Genomic DNA, 27021 nt, shown 5'->3' on the forward strand with positions numbered 1-27021 from the left:
CAAATACAATTTTTATTTGAGGGAAAAACTTATAAAATGCAGTATGAAAGAACTATACTGATATCTAGATCTAAGGGCAATTCCCCAATAAAAACCTTTCTTTAAAAATATGAATAAGTTTCAAGAAATAACAGCAGGGCTGAGGTTGTGGCTCAGTGGTAGAACACTTGCCTAACATGTGTGAGGCACTGGGTTGGGTTCTCAGCACCATATATAAATAAAAAAATAAAGGTACATTGACAACTAAAAAATTGTTTTAAAAAATAACAGCAATGCGTTGAGCTCCATAATTACACAAAAAATACATTGTTAAGAATTTTGCCTGAGATATTTTAATTTTTTCAAAAGCCTTAAAATTCCTTGTCACCCAAACTGACATGACTAAGCGGACATTCATAATGGCTCTCACAGGATTTGCCCAACTGCCACCTTGAATGGTTCACACAATAAGCACATGCACAGCCTTGCCAAGATGGCTTTGCTGAAGCTAACTTGAAGGCCTCATGTAAGGTCTCAGTTGTTGCTATTCACTGAATAGAACTGTTAATTTTAGAGTCTATTTCTTGAGCTTCAGAAAGCATACTTTGAAGAAAAGCAGCTAGAACTCCATAGTTTACTAGCTGGTGTAAGAAACAAATGACCAGATTCAATTTCCTCCTCTGTCAGATGGAAATAATCTCCCTTGGAGGTTATTGAGAGTTCAGTATAGGAAGCACGTAGTCCAGGGCCAGCCTAGATAAATCATGTTAGTTATTATTAAGGCTAAATGCTGTAGAGCAATCATATTAATAGATAACGTTAGCCTTTCTTCAAAGAGCTTGCAGCCAATTGGGGCAAACTGATAAACCTAGTTGTAATTCAGCATGACAGGTGCTATAATCTGTTTGGAATGTCCCTCTATCCACTACTACCTTTGTCTTCCAGGCAGATTCGAGCTCATGCATTTAAACTGGAAGCATTAATTATGGATAAAATCTTCCCCTACTACACTCCCAGCACCACCACCACCACCACACACACATATGCAGAAGATCAGAGGCAGTAGCTTTGTCTTTTCACTTCCCTGTCTTAGTGCTGACACTTATAGCTGGTCACAACACACAGTTCTCAGATGATATTTGTTGTTGAACAAAATGTGGAGCCACATAGAAAGTAGACTAATTTACCTAGTTTCACAGAGGATTTAACATTTAGTGGTGTTTCTTAAAGGTCTTGCATTGGGGAAAACAGAAAGGATGTTCCAGGTGGCGGGGATCAGAGGGAGTAAAGGCATGGAGATATAAGTATGTCACACATGTCCAGGGGTAGGAAGCAGTCTTATCATAACATCTTGGCACAGAACACACGTGGAGGAAAGGGATGAAGCTGGAGAGAAGTTCATAGACATATGCAGAAGTCTATTTCTTGAGCTGAAAAGGACTGAGAATTCTATCCTAAGGAGTTTCACCCTGATCTCACAAGCATTGAGAAAATGACAATAGGGGAATGATGTCATGTTCTGCTGTGGGAAGATAACTGGCAGTATTCAGAGGCTGGAAGATGGAGGGTAGGCAGGCTGACTGGGAGGTGGTGGTAGAATGCAGAGAAGAGATAAGCATGGGGAGGAGTAAGTGTGCAGCTGGGGATAGAAGGGCTGTGTATACTTCAGAGGTTAAAACCCACTTCTCCTGACTGTAGTTGTTTTGACTCCTACAATAGTAGCATCTCCTACGCATTTGTTTTGGGTTTACTTCTTATCAGAACTATAGTAACAAACAGGTCAAAGGATATTTTCCTCAAGCATTGGGGTAATTTTTAGCACCATGTTTTACAGTCATCATTTAGGATTCACCTTGGTTATTTATTCTACTGCTTTGTGTATGACAGGACCCATGGGTGTATAGTTGGCCAAATAAGATAGCACCTTATCTCTATGGCTGTAAATTACATTGGAAATGTTTGGGAGGAAGAAGTTTTGTTGATTGAAGAAGGGAGAGATCTGGCCAAAGACCCAGTGACAAGCTTGAAGGGCTTCTGCTAGATCCTTCTGCTAGTTTGGGCTTTAGTTTTCTTGTCTATAAAAGAAGTATATATTAGGCTAAAACCGTTAAGCCTTCTTCCTTTGTCTCATCCTAATAGAAATGTACACTTGTACACTTTTGGCAAAAATAGCATTCCTAATAATTGTTGTGAAAATAGAAACATCTCTCACTTCAGTTTTTGGGCATAATGAAAAAAATGCATGATATTAAATACAATGCTATTTTATAAAATCAGTCACTGGAAAATTGTATATGTCTTTTTACCCATGTTTGGTTTCCAATGAATATTCAGTAAGTTGAATTATAAAATCTTTCCTTTTTGCTGAATAATTATGAATTATTAAGAGATCATGAATTTATAAAAAATATTACTCTTAACAATCTACTTTTATTTTTACTGATTCTCAAAGATAGATTTAGAATTTTTGACAAATATAATATTACTAAATGTAGCTATCATTGCCAGAACAAGAGAGATGATTTTGTAAATCATCTGATTAGGGATACAAAATTCTGAAAAGAGAATTCAAGAAATCAATTAAATCTTCCTTCAGAATACCTAAAACATCTTATTTCTGAGAAACATAGTATAGAGCTTGTTCTACTTGCCACTAAATATAATATGATTATGAGCTTTAAGCAGTTATTCTTAAAGTTAGATCCATGCAAACAAGTTAGAGTCCATAGTTAATTTCAGGAGAATTAGTTTCTCCTTCTTCCTTACCTAATTATTTGACCCAATATTATAGAAAGAATGAAGAGCTGGAAAAGAACTTCATGGTTATTTTATAGACATAACTAGAAAGTATTTGGGACAGCTTCTTTAGAAATTAGATCAGATGACTTCTAACTAAATTTAGCTTCAGATACTTCTATACTGCTCTTTGCTTTACTTGCCCTTTAATTCTTTAATCATAAACCAAAAATGTAACTTTAATTTCTTTAAACCAAGATAAGCTATTTTTCTGTAGTACATCTGTACATTTGTATTTATCTCATGGACACATCTCACCAGATATATAATAATGTTATGCAATTTAAGAATTATTAAGTCTGATTAAACGTTAGCCACACCTTCAGCCTGCCTTTATTAGATTCTGGAAAGAGGCTCCTGGCCATTTACTGGGATTATAATAGGATGGAGAAGGGGATTTGCTGAGAGAGTATTAGACTATTGATTGCAGAAAGATACTTGAAGCATATCTGGAATTCAGATTCTAGAACTGACCAGGAAAGTGCAGTTGCTAAATAAAGATTTTTTTTTTTTTTTTTTTTTTACAAATTGTAGTTAAGAGCTACCCATGTAACAGTCTATTGCCATTCCTCATACAAGAGATCAAAAACTTGTCGTTTTGAAAAAGAAAATAAAAACCATCTAGGCAACAATTTGATTTGTGGATATGGATAGAGCTAATTCTGTAAAATTAAACTTTGAGAGTTGAAAATCAGCATTTATTTCACCAGAGTAAAAAAAAAAAAACTTCCAGTTTTATAGCAGGAGTGAAAATCATGATTCCTGTTATGTTAGTGAATTTGAATTTTAGATCTTAGCAATATTAATCTGAAATGTAGTTTTTCACTTGTTTTCTACAAGTGTCATTTCTTTTTACCTAGCATGCATATAACTTTGTTGTTGCTATAATTTATTGTACCTGCCCTTGAGTGAAAAATAGATAAAGTAATGTCTTCATCGAGAAATCTGGAGTTTTGGCGGGGGAGACAAATAAAGGCCAATGGTTACAATAAGAGACAAATCAGTAAGAAAAAATAAAGATAAATTCCTCTGGGACTTTGAAGGAAGAAAGGAGTATCTAGGCATTCAGTTGATATTGACTGAATAAAGGAATGAGTGTATGAAGTGAAATAAGCATCATGTATAAAGTCTAGAGTGATTTGAACATAGAATTCCATGAGGTTTTAAAATGTTCAAAAGTGGTCATATATATTACGAGAGAAATGATAAAAAAAAGAAGTTTCTGCATTGGCCTTTACTGTTTAAGATGGTCTAGAAAAGGCTACCTGAAAGGAGTAGCTGTATTTCTCTTGTCTGTTTTCCCCCATGTGATAGCTACCTGTCACCTTCCCAGCCAGTACCAGGGGTTCAGAGTCACTAGACTATGAGCTGAGATCAGGCTGTGCCATCTGTGACAACACAAATCCTTATAATTCTGGTGCAGAGGAGAATCTGCTGGTGAGGTTCCTTGGGTTCTGACTTCTTTTTGTAACTATTAAGTATTTCTACTTGAATGGGTTGTTTTTCTTTATTTTCAATTCAGTTGATTGATTTAATATAAGTGTGTATTTATAGAGGAAGATTAAATAGGCAGGAAATTCCCCAGTTATTTTTGAGGGCATTTCTTAGATAATTCTTAAGTAATGGTTCTATCTATACATTTATAATGCACAGGACATTCTCACTTCCAAATTGTTTGAACTTTACACACTCTGAGCTCAGTGTTATTCTCATTGTCTTCATGTTGAGGATAGGGACACAGAATTGCACAGATCAAGTGTCAAACTGAGTCTCAAGGCTACCTGGTGGTAAAGTTTGGATCCTGGTTTTCTTGTTAGGTGCTCATTTTACAATAGCAGCATGAATCTCTTTCCAGTCTATCTGTTCAAACCTTCCCTCCAATCTTATTTCTCTATTACAGGAGCACTATAATTAAAGAAGTGGCATTTGACTGATAAGTAGTAGGTTGATTTACAATATATAGGGCTAGCATTATAATTTGGCCTGGAACTTGGTGTGCTAGGAAAGCTATCATGCTCTCATTAGAGGGAAATGAATCTTCAGACGATGTGAGCATCTTAATTTCTTTACCCCTCTGGGTTTTTCTAAATGAATAGCTAATGGAGAACATGACAGTTAACTGGGACTTCTCTGCATAGGACTTGATGGACTACCCTTTCCTTCGTATAAGCAACCCCAGGGACTGGCAGGTGGATAACTGTTAAGTAGTTTGAAGACAGTTTTTCTAAGTATATAATACCCAGGTAGAATGTCTCGAGTATAGCTCAAGGTCAGCAGCTATAACTGGAGATATCTCACCAGCTAAATTAAAAGTTCCTTAGTAACATAGGTAGAAAGAGTAAAATAAGCTCTTTGCTGTTTCCTTCATTTTTCTAATATAATGTGATATTCGACCTATCTTTTAAACTCTAGCACCAAAATCAATTGTGTTTATTCTTCTGTATATATTATTCCAGTGTCAGGAGTTGGCAACTGATAACAGATTCTGAAATTTAGATGATGGAACTGCAATTGGTAGTCTCCACCTATTGAGTGTGAAGTCAGGAACTTCATGAGGCATTTTGCATTGTGGTAACTGGTTTATACAATAATTCACCAAGGTAGGTATTTAATATTTCCATTGCACTGTTGCAGAATTACTTATCTTTTTAGGATAAATTCACCTACCAAATAAATACAGAACTAGCTTTAATCCAGAAGTGAATGACCCTGAAATGAGGGTTCTTCCTGCTAGTATCCTGACTTTCACCCTTGTGAACCTAATACTATTTAACGGCTCTCATTTTTGCCCGTTCAAATTTAAGCACTTAACAATGAGATAAAGAGAGCAAGGGCAAGGGTGGGACGAGATCTTCTCTTACTCCCCACTGGTGAACAGCGAACACGATCAGCTTTGCTAAGGTCGTCTCTCCTTCCTGCTTCCTTTACTTTGCCTCTGCCACCCTGGGGTTGGGAAGCAACATGAGCTTCTACTTAGTTTAAGACTGTGTCACTCATTATTTAATTTCCTTGCCATTTTCCTGTTCTACCTAAACAAATTATGTGTGGTGGGGGAAGAAGCGGTGATGACAGAGATGGCACCAAGAAGGAAATAGGGAAAATGCTAAGAGCAAATAAGTACTGCAGACCAGGGTGTAAGCTGATCTCTATTGTAAAAATCCCTGTGCCTTTGGCTTGAAAGCTGCCTTCCCAAATGAAGAGCATGTCTAGGATTATGTAAGTGAATTGTCTTCATACAAACTCAATACCTTTCACACAAAGAGTGCAGAACTCTTTGCAAAAAAACAGAACTCACCATCCCTCTGTAACAGAGGGACAAAACTTTTCATGCCCTATTTTATAGATCAGGAAATAAACTCAAGGAGACTTACTGATCTGACTACGTTTACAAAATAGACCGAAGACTAAACTCTAACTCCAGCTTCCTGTCTCCTTAGAGGTAGACCACACTGAAAGACTAATCTTACATTAAAGGTAGCAATTTTCTCTCTCAATCTCTATCCTTTTTTTTTTCTTTTAAGAAGGCAAATACAAATTACACGGGAGATATATTTGCATAAAGATATATCTTGAAAACATTAATTTTATTGACCACAGTAACTGTTTCTATGAGAAATTTGAGAAGTAAGTTTTTGCCTGTGCTGGATTTCAAAGTGGAACAGTTTAGCAATGAGAAAAGATCTTTCTTTTGCACTCTGCTGTCTTCATGTGAAGAATGCACGAATTCAGAGTCAAAAGTATTTGAATTTGAAAGGTGCACAAGAAAGAGACAGTTGTTACAAAGCAGATTTGTTGTACATACATATTAATGGCAAGTAAAAGTAAGAAAATAAGTGGGACATGTGTGCGCATGTGTGCTGCCGATAAAGCCGAGTTGGAAGGTTGGGAGACATGACGCTACTTGTAAGGTATGAGGGAGACAAGACCAGAGGCGCCGGGAAGCTTGACTACCGTGGAGTGCTCAGTTGAGACTTGTCTTTGCCCCATGGCCTGCAGCGTTTATGTAGAAATTGGGGACGCTTTTACTCGTTCCAAGGCATTACCTGATCAGACCTGCCCAGGTTGGAGTTTGGGAAAAAAAGTGTTTGAAGTAAACAGGAAAATTACTCACCTTAATGATGTGTTTTACTGGCACTAGCAATGCTTTGATAGTCTGACAGATTTTTTTTTTCCTCTAAGTTTTAGAAGGAGAGACATAGGGGGAAGACTAGTATATGATTTGAACAACAGATTTTTAGGCTTGCCTTCTTATCAATCAAAGTAAAAAATAAAAAATGGGTTTGTATCATTTAAATGTATGGGCTTGTCCCCACTTTAATAAGGTCTAAATCAGGAATTTTCCAAGAGGAATTCTGAATGAACATCAACAAAAACAGGAGACCAGTGTTCATTCTGTGTACTTCTGTGTGCAACGGGTCTCCACCATGGTACTGCAGCTGTTTTCACAGATCACCCCATTCCAGTACGTGGCTTGTAGGTCCCTGAACTTGTGGGTTGCTTCCTCTGTGTGCTGATCGTGACTGTGAAGCCGCTGGTGTGGTGAAGGCACTGGCTGCCCTAGACACAGCAGGCACACCCTTTTCTTTGTGGGAAACACAATTCTTACTTCTCTGAATCTGCATTTTTGCTTGGACTCAGTCAGTGTTTGGAAGAAAACTTCAAGTACATTTGATATTTTGTTAAAATATAATGTTGATTTTATAAGTTTTTCTCTTCCTTTTGTTATTGTTTTTGCAAAACTGTTTAAGGATATATATATTTGTTTACTTTTCTATCTGTGAGAACAGGTCCTGCACTAAATGTTTTCATCTGCATTGGGATAGAGAGAGGGTATCCTGGACCTATGAAACTCGTGTGAGACTAAAATCTGTGTTTTAATCTGTCCCTAGTTTACTGTGACCTCAATGGAGTCATATTCTATACCTACAGTGGGATCCTTCACATGTAAAATTTTAAGGTTTTAGGATTAAATTCCTTCCATCTTTATATCTCAGATTCTCCATATAGCTTTTAAACTAGTTAGACAGTGATTTATATAACCTGAAAAAATATAGATAGCTCATTATATTTGATAAAAATTAAACCTCAAGTGCTAAAAGACTAAATGAGGGGGAAATAAATTATAGATTATGAAGACATTTAAAACAAGTTATTTCTGCCGTTTACTTCTAAATTCTTGAGCTTTTTAGTTTTTTCTTTCTTTTTTTTTTTTTTGTGTGTGTATGTGTGTGTGTTAATCCTATTTGGAAAGAATCTAGTGGCCAATACGATAAATAAGTGGAAAAATTGACTCTAGTATGTGTACTAGACTCTGGTATCTCAGATATAATTAGCATAATGAAAGCCCTGCAGTCCGTTCTTACTCTGTGCTGAGTCCCCACCTTAACAACAGCTACTTTGCTGCCACTAGTATATGTCTGGGTTTAAACCATCCTAAGGAGTTCCACAGAAGCAAGTGAAGAAAGATGTGGCTCACTAGTCAGGTGCTGCCGTTGTTGGGTCTGTCTTTGAAGCAGGTGCTCAGAATGCCTGTCCCTTGATTGAATGGAGAATGGTTTATGTCCATGGGTATTGGGTGTTTTCAAGAGATTTCGCTCTTGTTTCTGTCAGCATTCCACATTCAGGAAAATGTCCATTTTGAAAGAATCGATCATTTTTACTTGATTTTTCTAAGGAGATGAAGCAAATGTATATGTGCAACTAAGAATGTCAGTGTCTCCATTTTGAGAGTTGACTTTTCTTGCCGGGCATGGTGGTGCATACCTATAATCCCAGTGGTTTGGGAGGCTGAGACAGGAGAACTGCAAATTCAAAGCCAGCCTCCACAATTTAGTGACGCACTAAGCAACTCAGTGAGACCCTGTCTAAATAAAATACAAAATAGGGTTGGAAATGTGGCTTGGTAGTCGAGTGCTCCTGAATTCAATCCCCAATACATTCCCCCCTGCCAAAAATAAAAAAATAAAAAGAGTTGACTTTTCTTAACCATTGGAATACGATGTAAAACTGAATGTAGGTGGTGTTTGAGCTTCCTAGGAATAGTTAGCACTTTAGTAATGATAATCTTCACCTTAGGAAAATGGAATCATTTAGCAGATACCTTCTAGCATTAGGTCTGTGTTTGCTATGTTTGGTAGCATTGAAAAGTATAGCTCTTCTAGGACTGGGCAAACCAAAATGTTTTGTCCTGTAACTTGAGAAATAATGATATTGATTAGCCAAATTATGCTACCATCCCTCATCTCGTGCCCAAGAAACAGAATCATTGGCATCTTGCTGAGTAGATTTTGGCAATATTCCTCATCTTGTTCTCACTGTCTCTGTTCATAGCAAGCCCTTCCACGTACCCACCTCTCATACACTTTGTTCAAATAGCCCCATCAATGCTCCTGGACTTTTCCCCCACAATTCTTTGCTACAATGGCAAGTAGAAGGAACTTAACACACAACTCAGATCAAACATAGGCCATTGTTGGTGACTGCACACTGACCTCTAAGATGTCACACTCTGATGAGAGTATTCCTTTTGGACCAATCCTGGACTATGAATGATAATCCCTTTCTGTTTGTAAAATACTTTATAGTTTTAAAAACACACATCTATATATTATCACATTTAATCCTTATAACAAACATGTTATATTGGCAGGTATATATAACCCTCACTTTTCAGATGGAGGGTTATATAACTTTTCTTGAGATTATACATCAGTTTGGAGAGTAGGGGTGTGAGCTTCTGCCTGTGTGAACACTGTGTCCTTCACAGTGTGCTGGGCTTCTAGATACTCTGGTTGAGAACTGAAGAGGTGTATCATAGTCATCACAAGATGAGTTTTGTTTTCCCACTCCATTCATGGTTTCTTGCTGTTGCCTCTGTCAGAAACATCTCTCTCCCCTTTCAACTTGCCTGTGAACCCACTTGACTGGAAACAGAATGGGAAATACTACAAATATTGAATATGAATGACAAATACATAGAGTGCATAAATTTGACCTTTTCAATGCAGGTCATAAAAATTTAAGAAAATTTTTATCTTTTTCAACCTAGTGTTGCTAGATTTAGCAAATAGAAAACTACAGATAAACAATGAGAGAAATATTTAGCATAAGTATAATTCATGCAGTATTTGGTACGTAGGGTAAAATCAGATCCATTTTTATTTTTTTTTAAATGGAACTCTAGGCTGGGGATATAGCTTAGTTGGTAGAATATTTGCCTCACATGCACAAGGCTCTGGGTTCAATCCCTGGCACCATAAAAAAAAAAAATGGAACTATAACTGGGTGTGTTAGATATTATCTGGTATCTCCATCCCCATTTCAAAAAACAGTCTCGAAGGATAAGGGAACATTTAATCTCTCTCATCATCTTGGGTTCAGCATTAGCGAGCTATCAAAGGTAGCACATGAGTTTTAAGTTTGGTACAAACTAAGCTATCTCATTTTCCGTAGCCTCATGCGTCTCCTGTCTTCCTCTCTCCTTTCTTCCATTTTTCATTGCAACCGTCTTATTCTGTTTCCTTCCTCTCTTATCCTTCCTTGTAATGTTTCCTTCTGTTATTTTGTTTTGACTTGTTTTTGGAGTTAGTCTCAGTATATTGTCCACGATGATCTTGAACTCCTAGGCTCAAGTGATCCTCCTTCCTCTGCCTCCCAAATAGCTAGAACTGAATATAGGAGTGCACAGCTGTGCCTGGCTCAGTGTTTCAAAATTGTTGGTATAGGCAACCGATCCTTAAGGGTTTGCTTTATTAATTTTCTTGTTATTCCTAAAAAAATTGCAATAAATATACTCTAACTGCATAGCATGACCAACATGAGTATGTTGCTTTCTGTTCCCTGTTGGGGACAATTAGAATATTAAGTTTATAGAGAATAAAGAAATAGCAAGCAAGATGAAGCATGTTTCCATCTTAAACAAGTGAACTGTAAAGAAGTAGGAAGTAACATTATGATAAGCTTTTAAGAGGTGTTGCAAGCAGAGGAAAGGGTTTGTTTAAATCTCTGCTCCACCACCCCAGCCCCCACCTGCAGCTCACACAAACACTTACATAATAGTGGCCTACATAGTGCCTAATTAACAACCATGGAAATAGACATCACAAAATCATTTTAGTTCTTAAGGATTTATTTAAAAAGAGGGAGGAGAGCAAAAGTTTAAGAGTTGGCTTAAAGGCATTAAAGAGCAAATCTGATCTAATTTATTAAGTTACACCTTTCCTTTTTGGCAATATCTTAACAATAACCCCTCGGATCTAGGCATTTTAGCATGTTGGCTTCCTGTACTTATCTGAAATAAAGAAACTCAGCAACCTGCCTGCAAGATGGTATAGCCTTCAAAGAAATCTACCTCAGCATTGTTCACATGGAAACGTGGGGACAGCTGTAGTTGAAGGGACCTTAAAGTCCCTTAGACTTTTCTTAGCATTTGTAAGTTCACTTTCACAGAACACAAAAAAGCACCCAGTATCATTAAGTTTGAAAAGAAATACAGTTAATGGAGATCAACAAGCATCACCTCTGTTTATGTTTTGAAATCCATTTGCTACTCATTTCCCTCATTTTTAAATCCTATTATATTTACACCTGGGCAGCCATTTCTCTGAAGTAAAAAGAATAAAGGATATAAAATATCAGAGTAATAGTGATTCTCAACAATTATTGTTGGAACTCTTTCATGGAGAGATTTAAAACTCTTTGCCTGTCTTAGTTCCTGTCAGAAGGACATTGCATTAGAGTTGATATATAGTAAGTAGAAGCAGAAAGTGGAATCTCTATTTCGACCCACCCTGGGGAAAAAAAAAAAAATGAAACGTGGTGCATTATGGGAACTGCAGAAATGGAATAGAGAGTCCAGTTAACTGATTTTATCTGTAGTGCTGGAACTAACCTTCTAATTGTTTTCATTGTCCCTACTTTCTTTTCTTAGTTTTCTAAATTATCCCAGAAACATATCTTCCCATACAATAATATTAGCTAGCGCCGAGGTAAAGGAGGATACCTAGAAGTTTGTTTTGAAAATAATAGCTGATCTGGTAATAAAAATGCATAGTGAGAATAATTACTGAGACTAAACAACGTGATGCAAACATGATAGCTCCATTCATCAGGCGTTGACACTAAGCAAAGTAAGATCAGGATGGCATGAACTTCTCTCATCTGACACAACAAGCTTGTAGTGGCTAATACTAGTATCTTCATCTTAGAGATTAAGACTCAGGCTCAGTAGTCCCATCACTTGGCGAAATTCACATAGGGGCTTGAGGCCAGCAGGAGGATTTTCTTCCCCAGTACCCTCTGCTGTTGCCTATACAGGTGAGGAACAAGGACATTGTAAACCAGAGACTGGATTTGAGCCTTGCCCTGGCACACAGTAGCTACGAAAGTTCGGACAACTTCTTTAACCCATTGACCTCTCAGTTTAAATAACTGGCAAATGAGAGTTGATGCATCTACCTCACAGGTAACTATGAAGATCACCTAAGACATAAAAGAACTTATCAAAGTGTGGATACTGTACATCATATTCAATAGGGATTAGCTTTTTATATTTCATATATCAAACATGATCCCTATTTTCTATATCTTTCCTTATAAACAGAATACTTGAGGATGCACCTAGGGGTGGGAGATGCTGAGACTTGGGAAAGGGTGCAGATATCAATGTTTTTATTATCATATTAAAATCTTAAAAAATGAGATGTCTATCCATAATTCATTTTCTGAATTAAAACCTGAATTAGTAAGCTAAACAGTTAAGGAATTAATTGCTTGTTTTTTCTTCTCCAAATTCAGACTAATTTTGTTAAACAATTGTTGTTTTAAAAAGAGCTTACCTGTGAACACTTGTTGGAAGGATGAGGAAAGAAAGAGACAGAGATGAAGAGATGGGGGAGGGTGAACACATGCAGTAAAGGCTTGGAAGATGTTCATTGTAGTGTTTGCAAGCCCAGCATCTAGGAGCAATGTTAAACGTTTTTCAAGTCTTCTCAATGATCTTGGGTTTTAAATCTAGAAAGCACTTTGAAATGCAAACTCTGCTTTGTCTGTGTCATAATTCTATATTTATATTTTATATTCTAAAAATAAATATGTATGTTGGTCTTTTCCAAATGGAGGGTAGAGACTTGGTCCCACCTCTTGCCATCTTTACATGTAGTACAATAACTCGAACACAGCAGGGACTCCATCACCCACAGGAAAACATCATATAATGTGCATGTATGGTATGGAAATATGTACAATTAAGGGCCTGGATTTGAATTTAAAACCTATACTGGAGGTTTAAACTGGTCTTCTACCGTTGTGTTATTGTGAGCAAACTAATATACCTACTTAAGCCTTTGGTTTTGATTCTTTGTTGAAAAAAAAAGAAGATGATTTTCTCAGAGTAGCTGAGAATTAAATGAATGGGATATATGAAAATGCTCTATAATTATTAAGGGTGCTACATATTGGTGAGTTATAGTGTAATTTATGGAAATCAATAGATGCTGTTATCTTCAACACTGTCAATATACACTGTTTCATTTCTTCTTTAGGCCTACCTAGCCTTCCCATAAAAAGTGCCTCACAGATACAAAATAAACTACATTATTTGAGCTGAGGGCTCACTTTGAGAATTAACATACAAAACAATATTGTGACAGATCTACAAGAAAAAAGCATGTGTGTTTTTTGTTATCTTGCCAAGCATGTATGGGCCATTATATAGGAATAAGGCTGTAAATGCCTTCAGCAATGAATGATTTCTGAATATTTCTATCAGGAATCGTGTGGCCCTCTTTAGGGACTAGAGACTGAAGAGTTATTTACCATGAGTCATTTTATAAGAGAGTGAAAGAGTGTGTGGAAGTATAGACAGTAACCTTCATCTCTAGCATCTGGAGGTTGAAGAAGTATGGCTATAGGGGAAATGACGGCACAGGGACTCCAACTAGTTTGAGTGCAAGGCTTCATCTTAAACCAGAGGGTAAGACATATCCCTATGGGCAGTGAGTGACCTGAACTCTGAGCAGAGCTCTTGCCTTTGTAACCAAAGGCTGTCTTCTTGGTATGCCAAGGTGAGGCTGAGGAAGGAACAGGAGCTACAAGTTTGGGCCCGGAAGGAACAGAAACAGTAGTTGTAGTAGCCTATGATTTTTGCAGACTCTTGGGAACAGTGAGTCACCCTGAGGGGGAGAGATGACAGTTTCTCTACCTTCAGGGCAAATGATTACTAAAATGCATAGCAGTTCCCCTAGTTGGAATGCTGCTTCCACAGTGGAAGGGTAGCTGGAGGGTTGGCATATACTGTCTGCTGCTACGAGAAAGAGAGAAGCACACACATCCATCCCAAAAGCTCTCTTATCTGCCTATCAACCATGTCCCCCAGATAGCATCTCTTTGAAGAGCAGAAGTCCAGATACATTTACAGTGAAATGATGGCAGGATTAGAAATTAGAAGTCACAGTTCTATCTTCCTACTAACTCCTGGTGGAATCTTTTCCTTGGGTCTTATTTAATAAAAATAAATATGTACTATGAAGGTGAGGAGTAAAAGTCCTTTATTCTACCAGGATTCCTGCTAAAAGAGTTTTTATTCAACTGATATTTGTGTCTTCCCAAGTTTGTTTCCATAGGGACAGGGAGCCCATGTGCGTCAGATAGTAAGGAAAGTGTTGTGAAGGTGTTTGATCAGCACTGAGAAGACAACTACCTCTAGATCAATTCACTGTACCATTTATTGGAGGGTTGCTTCAAACTCTTTCTGTTTTACATGCACAAAACAGCAGTCATCTCACTCTGACCTTAGTCTCATATTGATATGACTGTAGGAGACACGTGAAGGTAAGCTAACATTTACTGAGCACTGTCTGTATACCAGTTCCCTCTGAAAAATGCCTTCCAGGGTCTACTTTGTGGAGGTAACTGAATGATATTACTGGTCAGGCAGGGTTAACAGGGGTGGCAGTGACAGGAGACTTTACATGAAAGGTCCTTTTACTCTCCTGGGGAGATAAAGTTGCAAAATTACCAATCAAGTCTGTCACATTTTTTTTTAAACTGGCTTACCAAATTCATAACCTCAGGCAACTAGAATGAGGCTTACAGACTCCACCCCTACCCATTCCCAAGGTTGGTGCCAGCATGCTGCCCTCCCACAGGGAGGCCCAAGCTGCCTCCTCAGCTGATGCCCAGGGCCAGCCACAGAACTGGCTGTGGTCCCCGGAAGAGGCCCCAGTGCACATTCCTCAACCACAGAGGTTGTGCTGCTTTATGGTACAATGAAAGTGTCCCTTGGAACCCCCACCTGCCAGGCCCCATCCGCTGGTCTTCATAGTGAGCGGGTAGCAGACAGCCCACCTGCTTGATGTCAACATCTGTGGGTGAGGCCTCAGGAAGAATGTGCCGCTCCCAGCCTCAGCTCAGGTAATTAATCCCCACAACTGACAGGTGGCAACAGGCGGCCCTTTGGCTGGGGCTGTCAGGAAAAGTGCTTGGAGGAAGGATTTTTTTTTAAACTATGAAGAGCACAATTCGTACATGTCTGGCAGCTAGACGGCTGTGGCAGGAAGGGAGGTGGGGAGGAGAATACCTTGCCAGATGATTCTGGGGCCAGTTTTGGGATCTGCTTCTGCTTGATTCTTACTAGAGATCCAAAAGGATATGGTGGCCTGGGACCTGTTTGCAAGTTCATTTGACATAGATAGAGTCTGAGGTGGAATGCATGGTATATGAATCAGCGAGCTGGGACTCAAGAGGGGACATGGTTTGCCCATGAAGGTGCAGCAATTCATGGACAGATTGAGGACTAGAGTCCTGTCTCCTTGACTTCCTGTTCCTAATTCACCAAGCTATTACTGCCCAGTTAACTACATGCAGTTTAGAAATAGGGTATTATTGCTGTGACCAATGTGATTCTACAACCTGTACACTCAGAAAAATGAGAAATTATATCCCATCTGATTCAAATGTATGATATGTCAAGATCATTGTACTGTCATGTGTAACTAATTAAAACAAACAAACAAAAAAGAAATAGGATGATAAAACCATGGTCTTAGTCACAGGAAGGAAAATCAGTTGCCTCTTGAATAATATTTTGCTTTTTTAACCCAACCTCTTAAGTCTGGCTTGTTAAAAGAAAGTCTTGCCCCATTCCCAAATCACATATACTCCTTCCTTCCCCCCTTTTCAGTTTCTGGTATTTAGGTATACGGTCCATTACAGAGTATTTACCTGAAGTTTGTTTAGAGTGGATATGCTTAAACTTTGAAGTGAGCAATTTTTAATCATTAAAATTTAAAAAGTATATTTTTCTATATGCAAAATTTGTAGTGTTTCTCAAGTATGTTTATTTGTAGAGAACAAATCCAGAGTTTGGTATATAATCATCCCAATACAATTCAATGGGATGGTTATTTAATATGTTAGAAGCAGACCAAATAGCAGCTGTGTCTACCTCTTTCTGAATAGGACTCTTTCTGTATTTTAATGAATTAGATGTTTGGGGCTAGTTTTCCAAGGCCTCCTCTACCAATTACAATTATTGACTTTACTATCCTCATACCTTTAGAAAGGGAAATTTTAATTTGGCATTTCCTGGGAAAACAGTTTAGAAAAGGAAAAACAAATCTGTGAATGTTTTAGTATAACACTAACATCCATTAGGACAGGCTTTGTACTTGATAATTGCTAAACTGAGATTCATGGAAATGTCATGACAGCTTTTGGGCTTGACATTTTTGCCATGTACTTTAGATTATTTAAAGTATTACAGACCACACTTTACTTCCTGCATTCTTTTGAACTCTCTTAAAATAGGAACCACAAATTAGAAGTACATCCAGAATTTTCTGTTAGTGAATGGTAGTTATCTTTAAGATTATTGGCAAATCTTGTTAATTTTTTCTTTCCTATTTTTAAAAAAATATTTATTTTTTAGTAGTATTTGGACACAATACCTTTATTTCATTCATTTATTTTTTATGTGGTGCTGAGGATCGAACCCAGGGCCCCACTTGTGCTGAGTGAGCACTCTACCGCTGATCCACAACCCCAGCCCTTATTTTCTATTTTAAATGAGCTCAGATTCATTCAGAAAGCCAGAAAGAAAATGAGACTAATATGTTTATTGATGTATTTAAGCACATCTAGATTTTTTTCTTTTTTCTTCAGACCAGCCATTCTCTATGGATAGGTAATTTTCCCTATGTGTTCATGAGTCACAACTGCATTTGGTTTTATAAGCTAACTCTAATTTTTTTTTAGTGGGTTCACTCAATAGACACAATGTACATTTTATTAAAACTTTTCCTTTTAGTCTAATAGAATGTCACATTCGGATCAATCTGGAATTGTAGTATCAGGCTTTGGCACTGGCCTAAATTATTGCTTCCCATAAAGAAGTGTAGAGTTACAAGATGATTTATATAATTATTGATTTATTCATTCCCTGGGAGTTCATTTTATCCATATTTAGTTTGAAATTTATATACAATATTGGCACTTTTTCTGGAATAAGTTTAAAGAAGTAAAGTTGTGTGTGTGTGTGTGTGTGTGTGTGTGTGTGTGCATGTGTTTTAATGTAGTGGGGAGGGAGGTCTTGCTTGTACCTTCAGGAAAGGGAGCTGTTCAAAAATTATGCAGGTGTGTGCTGATATCAGCTGGCATCTCTATGAATTGTTGTACTGAATTACTAGTCTGGCAGCCAGGAGTGTGTAATATAGTATGTCACTGAGGCAGGTGGTGACGGTGGTGTCCTAATCACAGGAATGCTTTCCCCCCCCCTTCCTTCTCTTTGCAACATATTATTAGTAAAGGAGCAGAATTTGCTCTTGTTTTCCAAAATCCCCTGGAATTATTTTTATTTGAACATGATATTTGGCTTTAAGCAGCTCACCCCTTAGTATGCCAAACCTCCTCCCCTCCTTTGCAAAACAAAACAAAATGTAGGCAGAGATTGCTTTTCCATTTTGTCAGGGATATTGGATAACAAGAAAGAGTTGAGTTCATTTGTTAGTTTTCAGGCACTTCTCTTCCATGGCATTAAAGAAATATTTTGTTCATGCTGATGTTCAAAACTGTCATGTCTTCTATGAGGAAATTTGATTGAGTGCAACAAATAATTAGGTTCTTCAGTCTTATCATGGGTTAGCACTTCCTTGGAATGAACAACATATTGAATTTGCCAACATGTACATAAGAAAATATATTGATTCCTATTATTTTTATTTATATCTGATCAGAGATCAGAAAGATGGTCACAACTTTGTTTTTCATATTCTTTTTTCCCCTCATTTAAAAAAAATTTATTGATTCTTCTTAGTTATACATAAGAGTAGGATCCCTTTTGATAAAATTATACAAGCATAGGATATATCTTATTCTAATTAGCACCCCATTCTTGTGGGTGGTCACTGTGATGGGATTCCCTTAGGTATTTTCATATATGTTCATAGGAAAATTATGTTAGATTTATTCTACTGTCTTTTTCATTTCTACATTCATTTTAAAGACTCACTTGGGCGTTGTGAACTTGGAAACAGGGTTCTTCAAATGGTTTGCATAAAATCATGAACTATTCAAACTAAAACACTATAACTTTCTCATTTTTGCACCAATGAATAATTAGCTCAAGATTCAGGGGGCTTGTGGGAGTTGACCGAAATGCCTCTGTGGCTATCAGATGTTCAGGACTACTTTGGAGAGGTCAGTCACTCTCATCCTTGGAAGCAAATTCATTCAAATGTGCTTTCTTTATTTTTTTCTTTATCAAAATATTTTATTTCTAATTTAACATTAGGATGTGCATGGTTTAAAGAGCCACAGCTGCACCTGGTGTCTTAACTAAGTATGTAAAAAAGATTAGTGGAACCTGGGGCTGGTTGTGTGGCTCAAGCGGTATTGAGCTCGCCTGGCATGCTGTGGCCTGGGTTCCATCCTCAGCACCACATATAAATAAAGATGTTCCTAAACAAACTTATTTATTAAACTAAAATGGATGTGACCCTGAGGCAAAAAGCAGTACCCTTATAATCCTTTAGGAAGTTGGTAATCACATTTTTAAAAAAGATAAACTATGAAATTGACACTTTTTGTCTCTTCATGTGTTTTTCCAGTTGTGTATTTGTGTAAATTCACTGGTACCAAATATACCAGGCCCACCATAGCCCAGTGTTATGAACGTTAAGACCACATTGTACATAAGGAAGAACACTGGTCATGCATCAGGGTGGTCTTGGCTGATGAGTGTTTTTAAGCATATCTCATCTCTTCTCTGGAGCTTAGCTTTCGTAAATGAAGTACCTAAACCAAATGATCCAGAAGCTCAAATTCTCCTGATTTCACTTTTTAAGAAAATCTTAACAAAGTTATCTTCAACTAAAAAAGCCTTGAATTAGGGTGACTCAATAATGGAAACATAGAATCAAGGCCTTGGTTTAAAATGCAGGTTGGTTTTCTATGGAAACTCTGTAATTAGATTATGATAGAGTACAGAAGCATTACCTTTACAGAAGTAAGAAAGTCTCAGTCCATCCCCTCATTGCCTGGATTTAGTGGTGCAGGTTTTAAAAAAAAAAAACATTTTTTTCAGGGATGACTTCTTGACTCTTATATTAAATAGACCTTTGTCACCTTCTCTGTCTCTGCCTTTTCTACAGAACTTGTATCACAGTTTTAGATATGATTGATTGAATACCAGTGTTCCTTTAGACCATCTTCTCTAGGAAAAAGAGCACTAGGGTTTCCTAGGACCCATGACAAAGCCTAGCATGAAGCATGAGCTCAATAAATATTTGTTGAATTAATGAACACATTTCCCCTCTGTGAGTCTTAGCTGTATATCTGAAAATTGGAGGGAGAGTAAGACTTGGCAAGATATTTTATCATGTTCCTTCTGAATTCTAACATCTTCTGTGTGTTCTGAAATCACAGGTCTGTAACAGTTTTAAAGGTTGGTGCTGCTCATGCTGAATTTATTCATTAAAAATTTAAATTAGGAAATATTTAAAATATACACAATAAATGCATGTAAATGAAGACACCTAAGTAGTATCTGTTAGTATCAACTGTTTAACTGAGTATCCTTTAGTATTTACCTGAGTAGCTGTTAGTATTTAGCATACTAAACTGTTAGTAGTTTTGGTTCAACTCTTTTTATTAAATAAAGTATAGGTGAAGAAAAATGTTCCTTGCCATCTTATTTCATTTGCCTCCCTCCTTTCAGCTATTAGTATAAATGAAAAGTATCTGTGTACATGAAATGGATAAATCTTGAAATCATGAGAAGCAAAAATAGATTGCTAAAGATAAATATAGAAAAATGTAATTTAGGTACATATTAAAGGCACAAAATTATATTGCATATGCTTACAGATATATGGATGTGTATTAAAAAGTGTAGAAGTGGATAAACCAAGTTAATTCATTTTTCAAAAAAATGAATCTCATTCTTTGACATGATTCAGAATTTGGTGACTGCTAGTGGATAAACAGATAAATGCAGTCATGATTAATCATTAATGGTTAATATTCAGACTTCAGCAGACTTTTGTTATTTGGTAACAACCACATTCTCTTTAAGTGGAAATGAAGTTTGCATAATAGTCTCAAAATTACTTAAGCTACATTAAACATTCTGTGTGGAGGATCTTATAAAGGATGAGGCTTCTATGATAATAGTTGACTAAGGATTTTCATATCCATTACTTTTTTCTTCCACTTTAAGAGATACATATCATACATTTTTCCTATGTGTCAAAAGCAAAGTGACAGCATAAAGACACAGGGAATAAATAGAAGAGGCAGATTTATATCTGGTCTTTTGACTCCTATTCTAGTAAGTGTTGCCCCCAGTTATAGAATATGGTAACAGTCGCTTTCCTGGCTTTGAGAACTGAGCCCTTTCCTCCTTCACAAGGAAACTAATCTATTAATTACAGGATTACCTTATGTTATTTTATTTGTCCAGAATTAAAACTCTCTTCTGTATTTGTTAGTGAGTCCATTGACTAAGCCAGGTCTTAGCTGACTGTTGAATACTAGGAGCCCTATGTTAAAACTAACTCACTCATTCCACTTTGATTTCAGAGAATAGTTAAGTAAATAACTGGCATTGTTTTTGTAAGCAAATTTTGCTTTAAATAACAATGTTTCTTGGTGTGTTTTGGTGCATGCATGCACATCTTTTATGATAACAAGAACACTGAATTTGAGGTAGAAAGTGTACTCTCATTTCTCTACGTTTTCATTCTTTTTCAACAATCTAGGCAGATTTCTTGCTTGAGTAATTTCTGTTGGGTCTCCCTGCTTCTTCTTTGCTTCAGCTTTGTATTTCTTAATAATATTATGATTCATTCTTTCTCCCACCTTACAGTGTTCACTGATTCTTCTTTGATAGTTTCTCAAGATATTCATTGCTCCTCAGAATCTGGTCCTACTTTCCTTCCTTAATCTCATTGCTGTCTGCTTTGCTTCTTAGTCTCCTTCCCCAGCCCACTGATACTTCCCACAATAAATATCCCTTTGCTTTCACTCACAATGTGCTTTGCTCATAGAAAGCCTGCTGCCTGCCTCTTAGTTCTTCCAACCTCCCCTTCTTGGGGTACATAATCCAGTGATGAATGATAACTTGTCTTGTAAGGCCTAGTTTAAATATCACTGCTACTATGACAGTTTTCTTCCCTGCTTTAGTTGAATACATTGTCTTCCCTTTCTTTCCCACCCCAACCTATCCATCAGCAAATCTGGTGAAAATATACCTAGAAACCAGGTACTTCTCACCACCTCCACTCCATCAGAAGTCTCTTTCATCTTTCACTTGGATTATTTGCTAGGAGCTTTCCTATGTCCGTCTTTGCTTCATAAGTCATCTTCTTTTTATGTATCTTTTTAATTTGTTCTAATTAGATATACATGACAGCAGAACAAGCAGTTTTATGGAAAAAATTCAGATTGGACTTTTCTGCAACACTGTTTTTGTTTTGTTGTTTTATTTTTGTTAATTACCGTTTCAAGAGATCTAACTAAAACTTATTTATGTACCAAAGATTTATGTCCTGACTGGTATTATTTTTAAACTGGTATATTATGTAAGAATTATATGATTAAATACTTTAATATCAACCCCTTAATATTGTATTTTTAAACTATAACATAGTCACCTTATGTTAAATGAAGAATACTCAATTTTTTATCTTATGCCCTCAGTTTACATAAGGGTGTTGTGTGTATATATGTTTGAGTAGACAGAGAAAAGTTCAAAATGATAATGTTATATAGCTATAGGTTAGTGAATATAATTTTTTTTGCCAGAGTTTCTATGTGCACATTGTTATACTTTTCAAAAAAACCATATAATATGTAGAAATAGAAGTTGGAAAGAGGTTAATAAAAGTCTTTAAACCTTCATAACTTTTCTCATAGTGATAATGTTATGGTTTGAAGTGTTTAATATCCATCCAAAGAGCTATTGGAAATGCAATATAATGGGCTTGTGAAAACAAAGTATTTCTTAGATTTAAAATATTCTGTCTTTGTATAAAATTATATATAAATTAACTGAATTTATATGAAAATTATATAAATTTTTCAGTTATAAAATTAACTGAATACTTTACTTAATGCTTGTGTGCAGTAGAAACCTACCTAGAGATATAAGAACCCTAGGGATAGCAATGAAAAAATCTGTATTAAATGATAAAGGAAAATCAAAGGGGAAATAAATATGTTAGAAATGGACCTATGGTACAAGCATGAGATATAGAGAATTATTTTTCTCCATAAATGTTAAATATTGTCACTTATTATATTGGATATGAGAGGGAATTAAAAGAATACCCAAAAGGAATGATTCATATGCTCCTCAATATTTAAATTTAGATCTATCAAAATTTTATGGATATAGCTAAAGTGTGCTTAGAAGGAACTTTGTAGAATCAAATGTTTACATTAAAAAAACAAGACCAACTGAAATCAATGATCTATGATTCTAATTTGAAAAAAGAAACTATAGCATATTGAACCCTTGATCAATTCATGCAGTGAGGTAAGAATTAAAATTAAAAGGCACATAGATTTGAAAGAAGTAAAACTATTTGCAGTTGATGTGTAGAAAATCATAAGGCATCTATCTACATGAAGCCATTAGAACAAATAAATACACTTGTCAAAGTAACAGAATACATGCTACAAATATAAAAAGCAGCCATATTTTTATATACTAGAAATGAACAACTAGAAATTCAATTTAAAAAGAGTTCTATTTTTAAGCTGGGTACAATGGTATGTGCCTATAATCCCTGCATCTCAGGAGGCTGAGGCAGGAGGATCACGAATTGAAAACCAGCCTCACCAAAAGTGAGACACTAAGCAACTCAGTGAGACCTGTCTCTAAATAAAATACAAAGTAGGGCTGGGGATGTGGCTGAGTGGTGGAGTGCCCTTGAATTCAATCCCTGGTACCTCCCCCGTCCCTGCCCTCCAAAAAAAAAAAAAAACTAAAATGTATAAAATATTTGGCTACTCTTAAAAAGAATATAAAATGAATATCTAAACTTACATAAAACGAATATAAGTTTATTTTTATTTTATGTAATGATAAATGAAACAAGTACATGAAGAGATGCTCAACATAATAATCATCATGGAAAAGTTAATTTAAGCCCAAATGAAATCTGCTATATACATATTAAAATGGTCTGAATTAAAACACACACAACCATATGTTGGCAAGACTTTGAAACCCAGCAATGTAGAATGGCATAGCCTCTTTGTAAAACATTAAAACATTTCAGAAATTTCTCATAAAGTTAAGTATACACTTACCCAAAAATCATACATCTAGGTACTTATTCAAGAAAAATGAAAATACATGTCTTTTGAAAGATTTGTGCATGCCTGTTCATAATAGTTTTATTCAGACTAAAAATAATTTGTAAATTGCAGACTAACAGATTTCTGCTCAGATAAAACAGAATGATGATATATGCAAAACCATGGACAAATCTCAAAAGTATCATCACATAAGATTATATACTGTATTATTCCAATTATAGAATATTTTAGAAAAAGTAAAAGTATGGTTTGAGAAAGCAGGCACAGGGGTTGAAGAAGGATTACCAGCAAAGAGGCAAGGATAATTTGAGAGGGAGTGGAAGCATTGTGTATCTTGATTGTGGTGGTTATTCTACAATTGTGCACTTTTGTCCAAAGTCATCAACTTATATAGTTAAAAATTGGTGTTTTTACAGGAAATTTATACATCAGTAAAGTTGATTAAAACAAAATCCCCATGCAAGAAAGCAAATGAGGCTTTAGAAATAAAGGATCTCAGGTCAATCTTAGGAAGCAATTTTGAGATGAGTTTTAGAAATCCCAGAGAGAAAGACAGATATTAAAAGAATTCATAGGTGTTCTAATTCACAGTTTTTGTCAACGTGACTCAACAAAGCATTTAAAAATTTTGATGTAAATCAATTTCCAGTTTTTGTAATCTCAAGGAAGCCTAGAAAATTAGAAAAGATATAAAAGACTTTTGTTAAGGAATAAATGATATGACCCAAGTCTAAGGAGTTATTAATATAGCATAGGTCAAGGAGACTGAATTTCATACTGGAAAAAATGTAAAATGTCATCACAAAACCACCTTGCCACAAAAAGCAAATTGAGGGGCAGAGACTCGACTTTGTAAAGAACAGATCCTGGCAGTTCACTTCACTCCCTCTAGTTTAGTAAATAGCAGCACACTTAAGGCATCTTGGCCCTGGTCAGATATTTTGATTTATTCAAATATGAAACCCTCATCACTAACATTGGAAAATATGGTCTGCAGCATGAGATGCATTCCTCACTAGGTTTAATATCTACATTGCCCTGACATGGATAGAGAACTGAGGGAAAACAGGAATATTCTACAGGGTGGCACACTTGAGTTGTGGGTGGCAAACGTATGATATGTTTAAAAAGCTTGCGATAAAAATTTGTAGAGGTAGTACAAGCAATGGAAAGTAGAGGAGAAGGAGTTTGGAGGGATGGGGATACCTTATAAAGTTCTTACTAAATCTTGCTAAAAGGAGGCTCTTAATCTCAAATTCCCCAGAGTCATACTAGAAGTCACTAGAGCCCAGGTAGACTTCCACCCGGCCCAGGTTTTTTTCAATTGTGTTACTTGCTTCCTCTTCCTGAAATTAAACAAGCAAACATTTTACTGAGAAAGAGAGCAAAATTATTGATGTTCAGTGGAATACTTTTAAGCTCCATTTTAACATTAGAGAAGATTGTATATGTTTGAAGTTCAGTTTTCGAAGAGCCACAATGTTGTAAATTAGAAAAAATGTACAAGTACAAAAATTTGTACTGCTGACCTGAAAGAATAGAGAGGTAACCTACTGTTGTTACATGACAAGGACAGAGTAGATCTTCTTTGTGACCTCAGGCATGTCTTCTCTATGCCTTGATTTTCTTATCTATAGAATGGAGATAAAATACAGGTTCATTATCTGTTATCTGCAATTCTGAAATTCAAAGAGCTTTGAAAACTCAAAATTGTTTTGTTTTAATTTTCTGACTTTGTGGCATTGTGATTTGGTAGTGAAATCTAGCCTGAACGGTGAGGCTTTATCGTGGTTTCCCTCTCTAAGTGAATATTTATGAATCTTACAGAAATGTTAATGTTGGGTATGATGGAGTACTGCTTTAATTGCTGATGGAGGTATTTATCATATTTGATATATGAACTTTACTCCCCTTCTAACTGCTAAGCAATTCTGAATTCTGAAATTTCTGGCCCCAAGGGTTTCAACTAAGTCATTGTATACCTATAATATGTTCCTTGTAGTGCAGTTGTGAGTATTGAATTTCTAATAACAGAACTCAATAATTAGTGAATCTATTATTGGTAGTTAACTTATAACTTAGATTACCTAACTTATATTACCATTACCCTGAGAGTGAGCAAGGATTTGTGTTTGATGATACCTAACCTTATTCTTGGTACTTCTGTACTTTAGACTGTCAAATATGATTTATAGTATATTAATTATTGCTATGGAATGTTTCTCCTAAGAAACTGTCCTACTCTGAACATTACTCTTTTTTTGCAATCTTTACATACTTGAAAGAATGCCATATTTGCCTTCAGGTGATAGCTGTCAGACTGATTTTTCAGTCATTTTTTGTTAGGTTCATTTGATAAAAACTCATAGTTAGAATTATGTATCTTTTATCTCCTAACTGAAATGCTGATGGATGTACTTACTGCCTTAGACTTCTCCATAAAAGTGAACTCTTAATACGTCTGAAACTTACTGCCTTAGACTTCTTCATAAAAGTGAACTCTTAATATGTCTGAAAACAATGTCTTTGTAATGATTTGAAAACACAAGGGCAAAACACATATATCTACATTTTATTCAGTGTCTCTCCCAAGTAGAATTTTATTTTTGTGGTTGATTTTTTTTTTTTTTTTGGAATGTTTCCTGTATCTCCCAGCTATGTAAAACTCTTTTGCTGCATTTAATCCTTAGCCTGTAGGCATGGGGGACTGATTTCACAATACTCTTCTAGCACTAGGAAGTCTTTAACTGAAAAATTCATATGCCTGAAATGGTTGAGAGAAAAAGAAATATTGTTTAAATAAACATTATATTTCAAAAGGAAGAGATAAATTGATCATTTAAAATGTGCTCTTTGCTAGGCTGTTTGCCTACAGGTTGAGTTAGGGTGAGTTAGGGTGAGACTATCAATAACGAATCTTTTTGCCACTCTGGCTGCTGCTCTCCTGTGTCCCTCCCCTGGAAGGATGTTGCTGCCGACTGATGACAGCAACTTGTAAGTGTGTTTACCCTTTGTTTGGTTACATGTTACTAGGTGCCCCACTTTTGGCCAGTATTTCCAGTGCCTGGGTGGTTTTATCCCAACATCTGAGTGAGTCAGAATGAAGACCCAGAGAGCAAGGTTTAGTACAGTGAAAGATTAGCATGAAGGCTTTCATTCTGTCTCAGAGAGTAGAAAAGGTAGCAGTGCAGGACGCAGGATGGGACTCATGCTGTCCTTGTTCTAGGTCTCATGCTTTCTTCACTCTTTTTTTTTTTTTTTTTTTTTTTTTTTTTTTTTTTTTAGTTTTCCAACTAACTAACCTCCACTGAACTTCCTTTCCTTGAAGAAGGAAGAATGGGGAGGAAACTTCAATCACTGTGAGGGAAAAGAGCTACGTCTGGCTCCTTTCATTGCTGTGATCAGCTGTGTTACACTATGCCTGTC

The 27021-nt window shown here is 36.2% G+C and overlaps 1 protein-coding gene across 6 annotated transcripts in view; it reads left to right on the forward strand.

Moving 5' to 3' along the window:
* Tp63 (tumor protein p63) overlaps positions 1-27021 on the forward strand; it is a 130500-nt gene that overhangs the window by 71798 nt on the left and 31681 nt on the right. The window lies entirely within an intron of this gene.

The sequence above is a fragment of the Ictidomys tridecemlineatus genome, chromosome 3 (assembly GCF_052094955.1).
Source record: "Ictidomys tridecemlineatus isolate mIctTri1 chromosome 3, mIctTri1.hap1, whole genome shotgun sequence".
Taxonomy (NCBI): Eukaryota; Metazoa; Chordata; class Mammalia; order Rodentia; family Sciuridae; genus Ictidomys; species Ictidomys tridecemlineatus.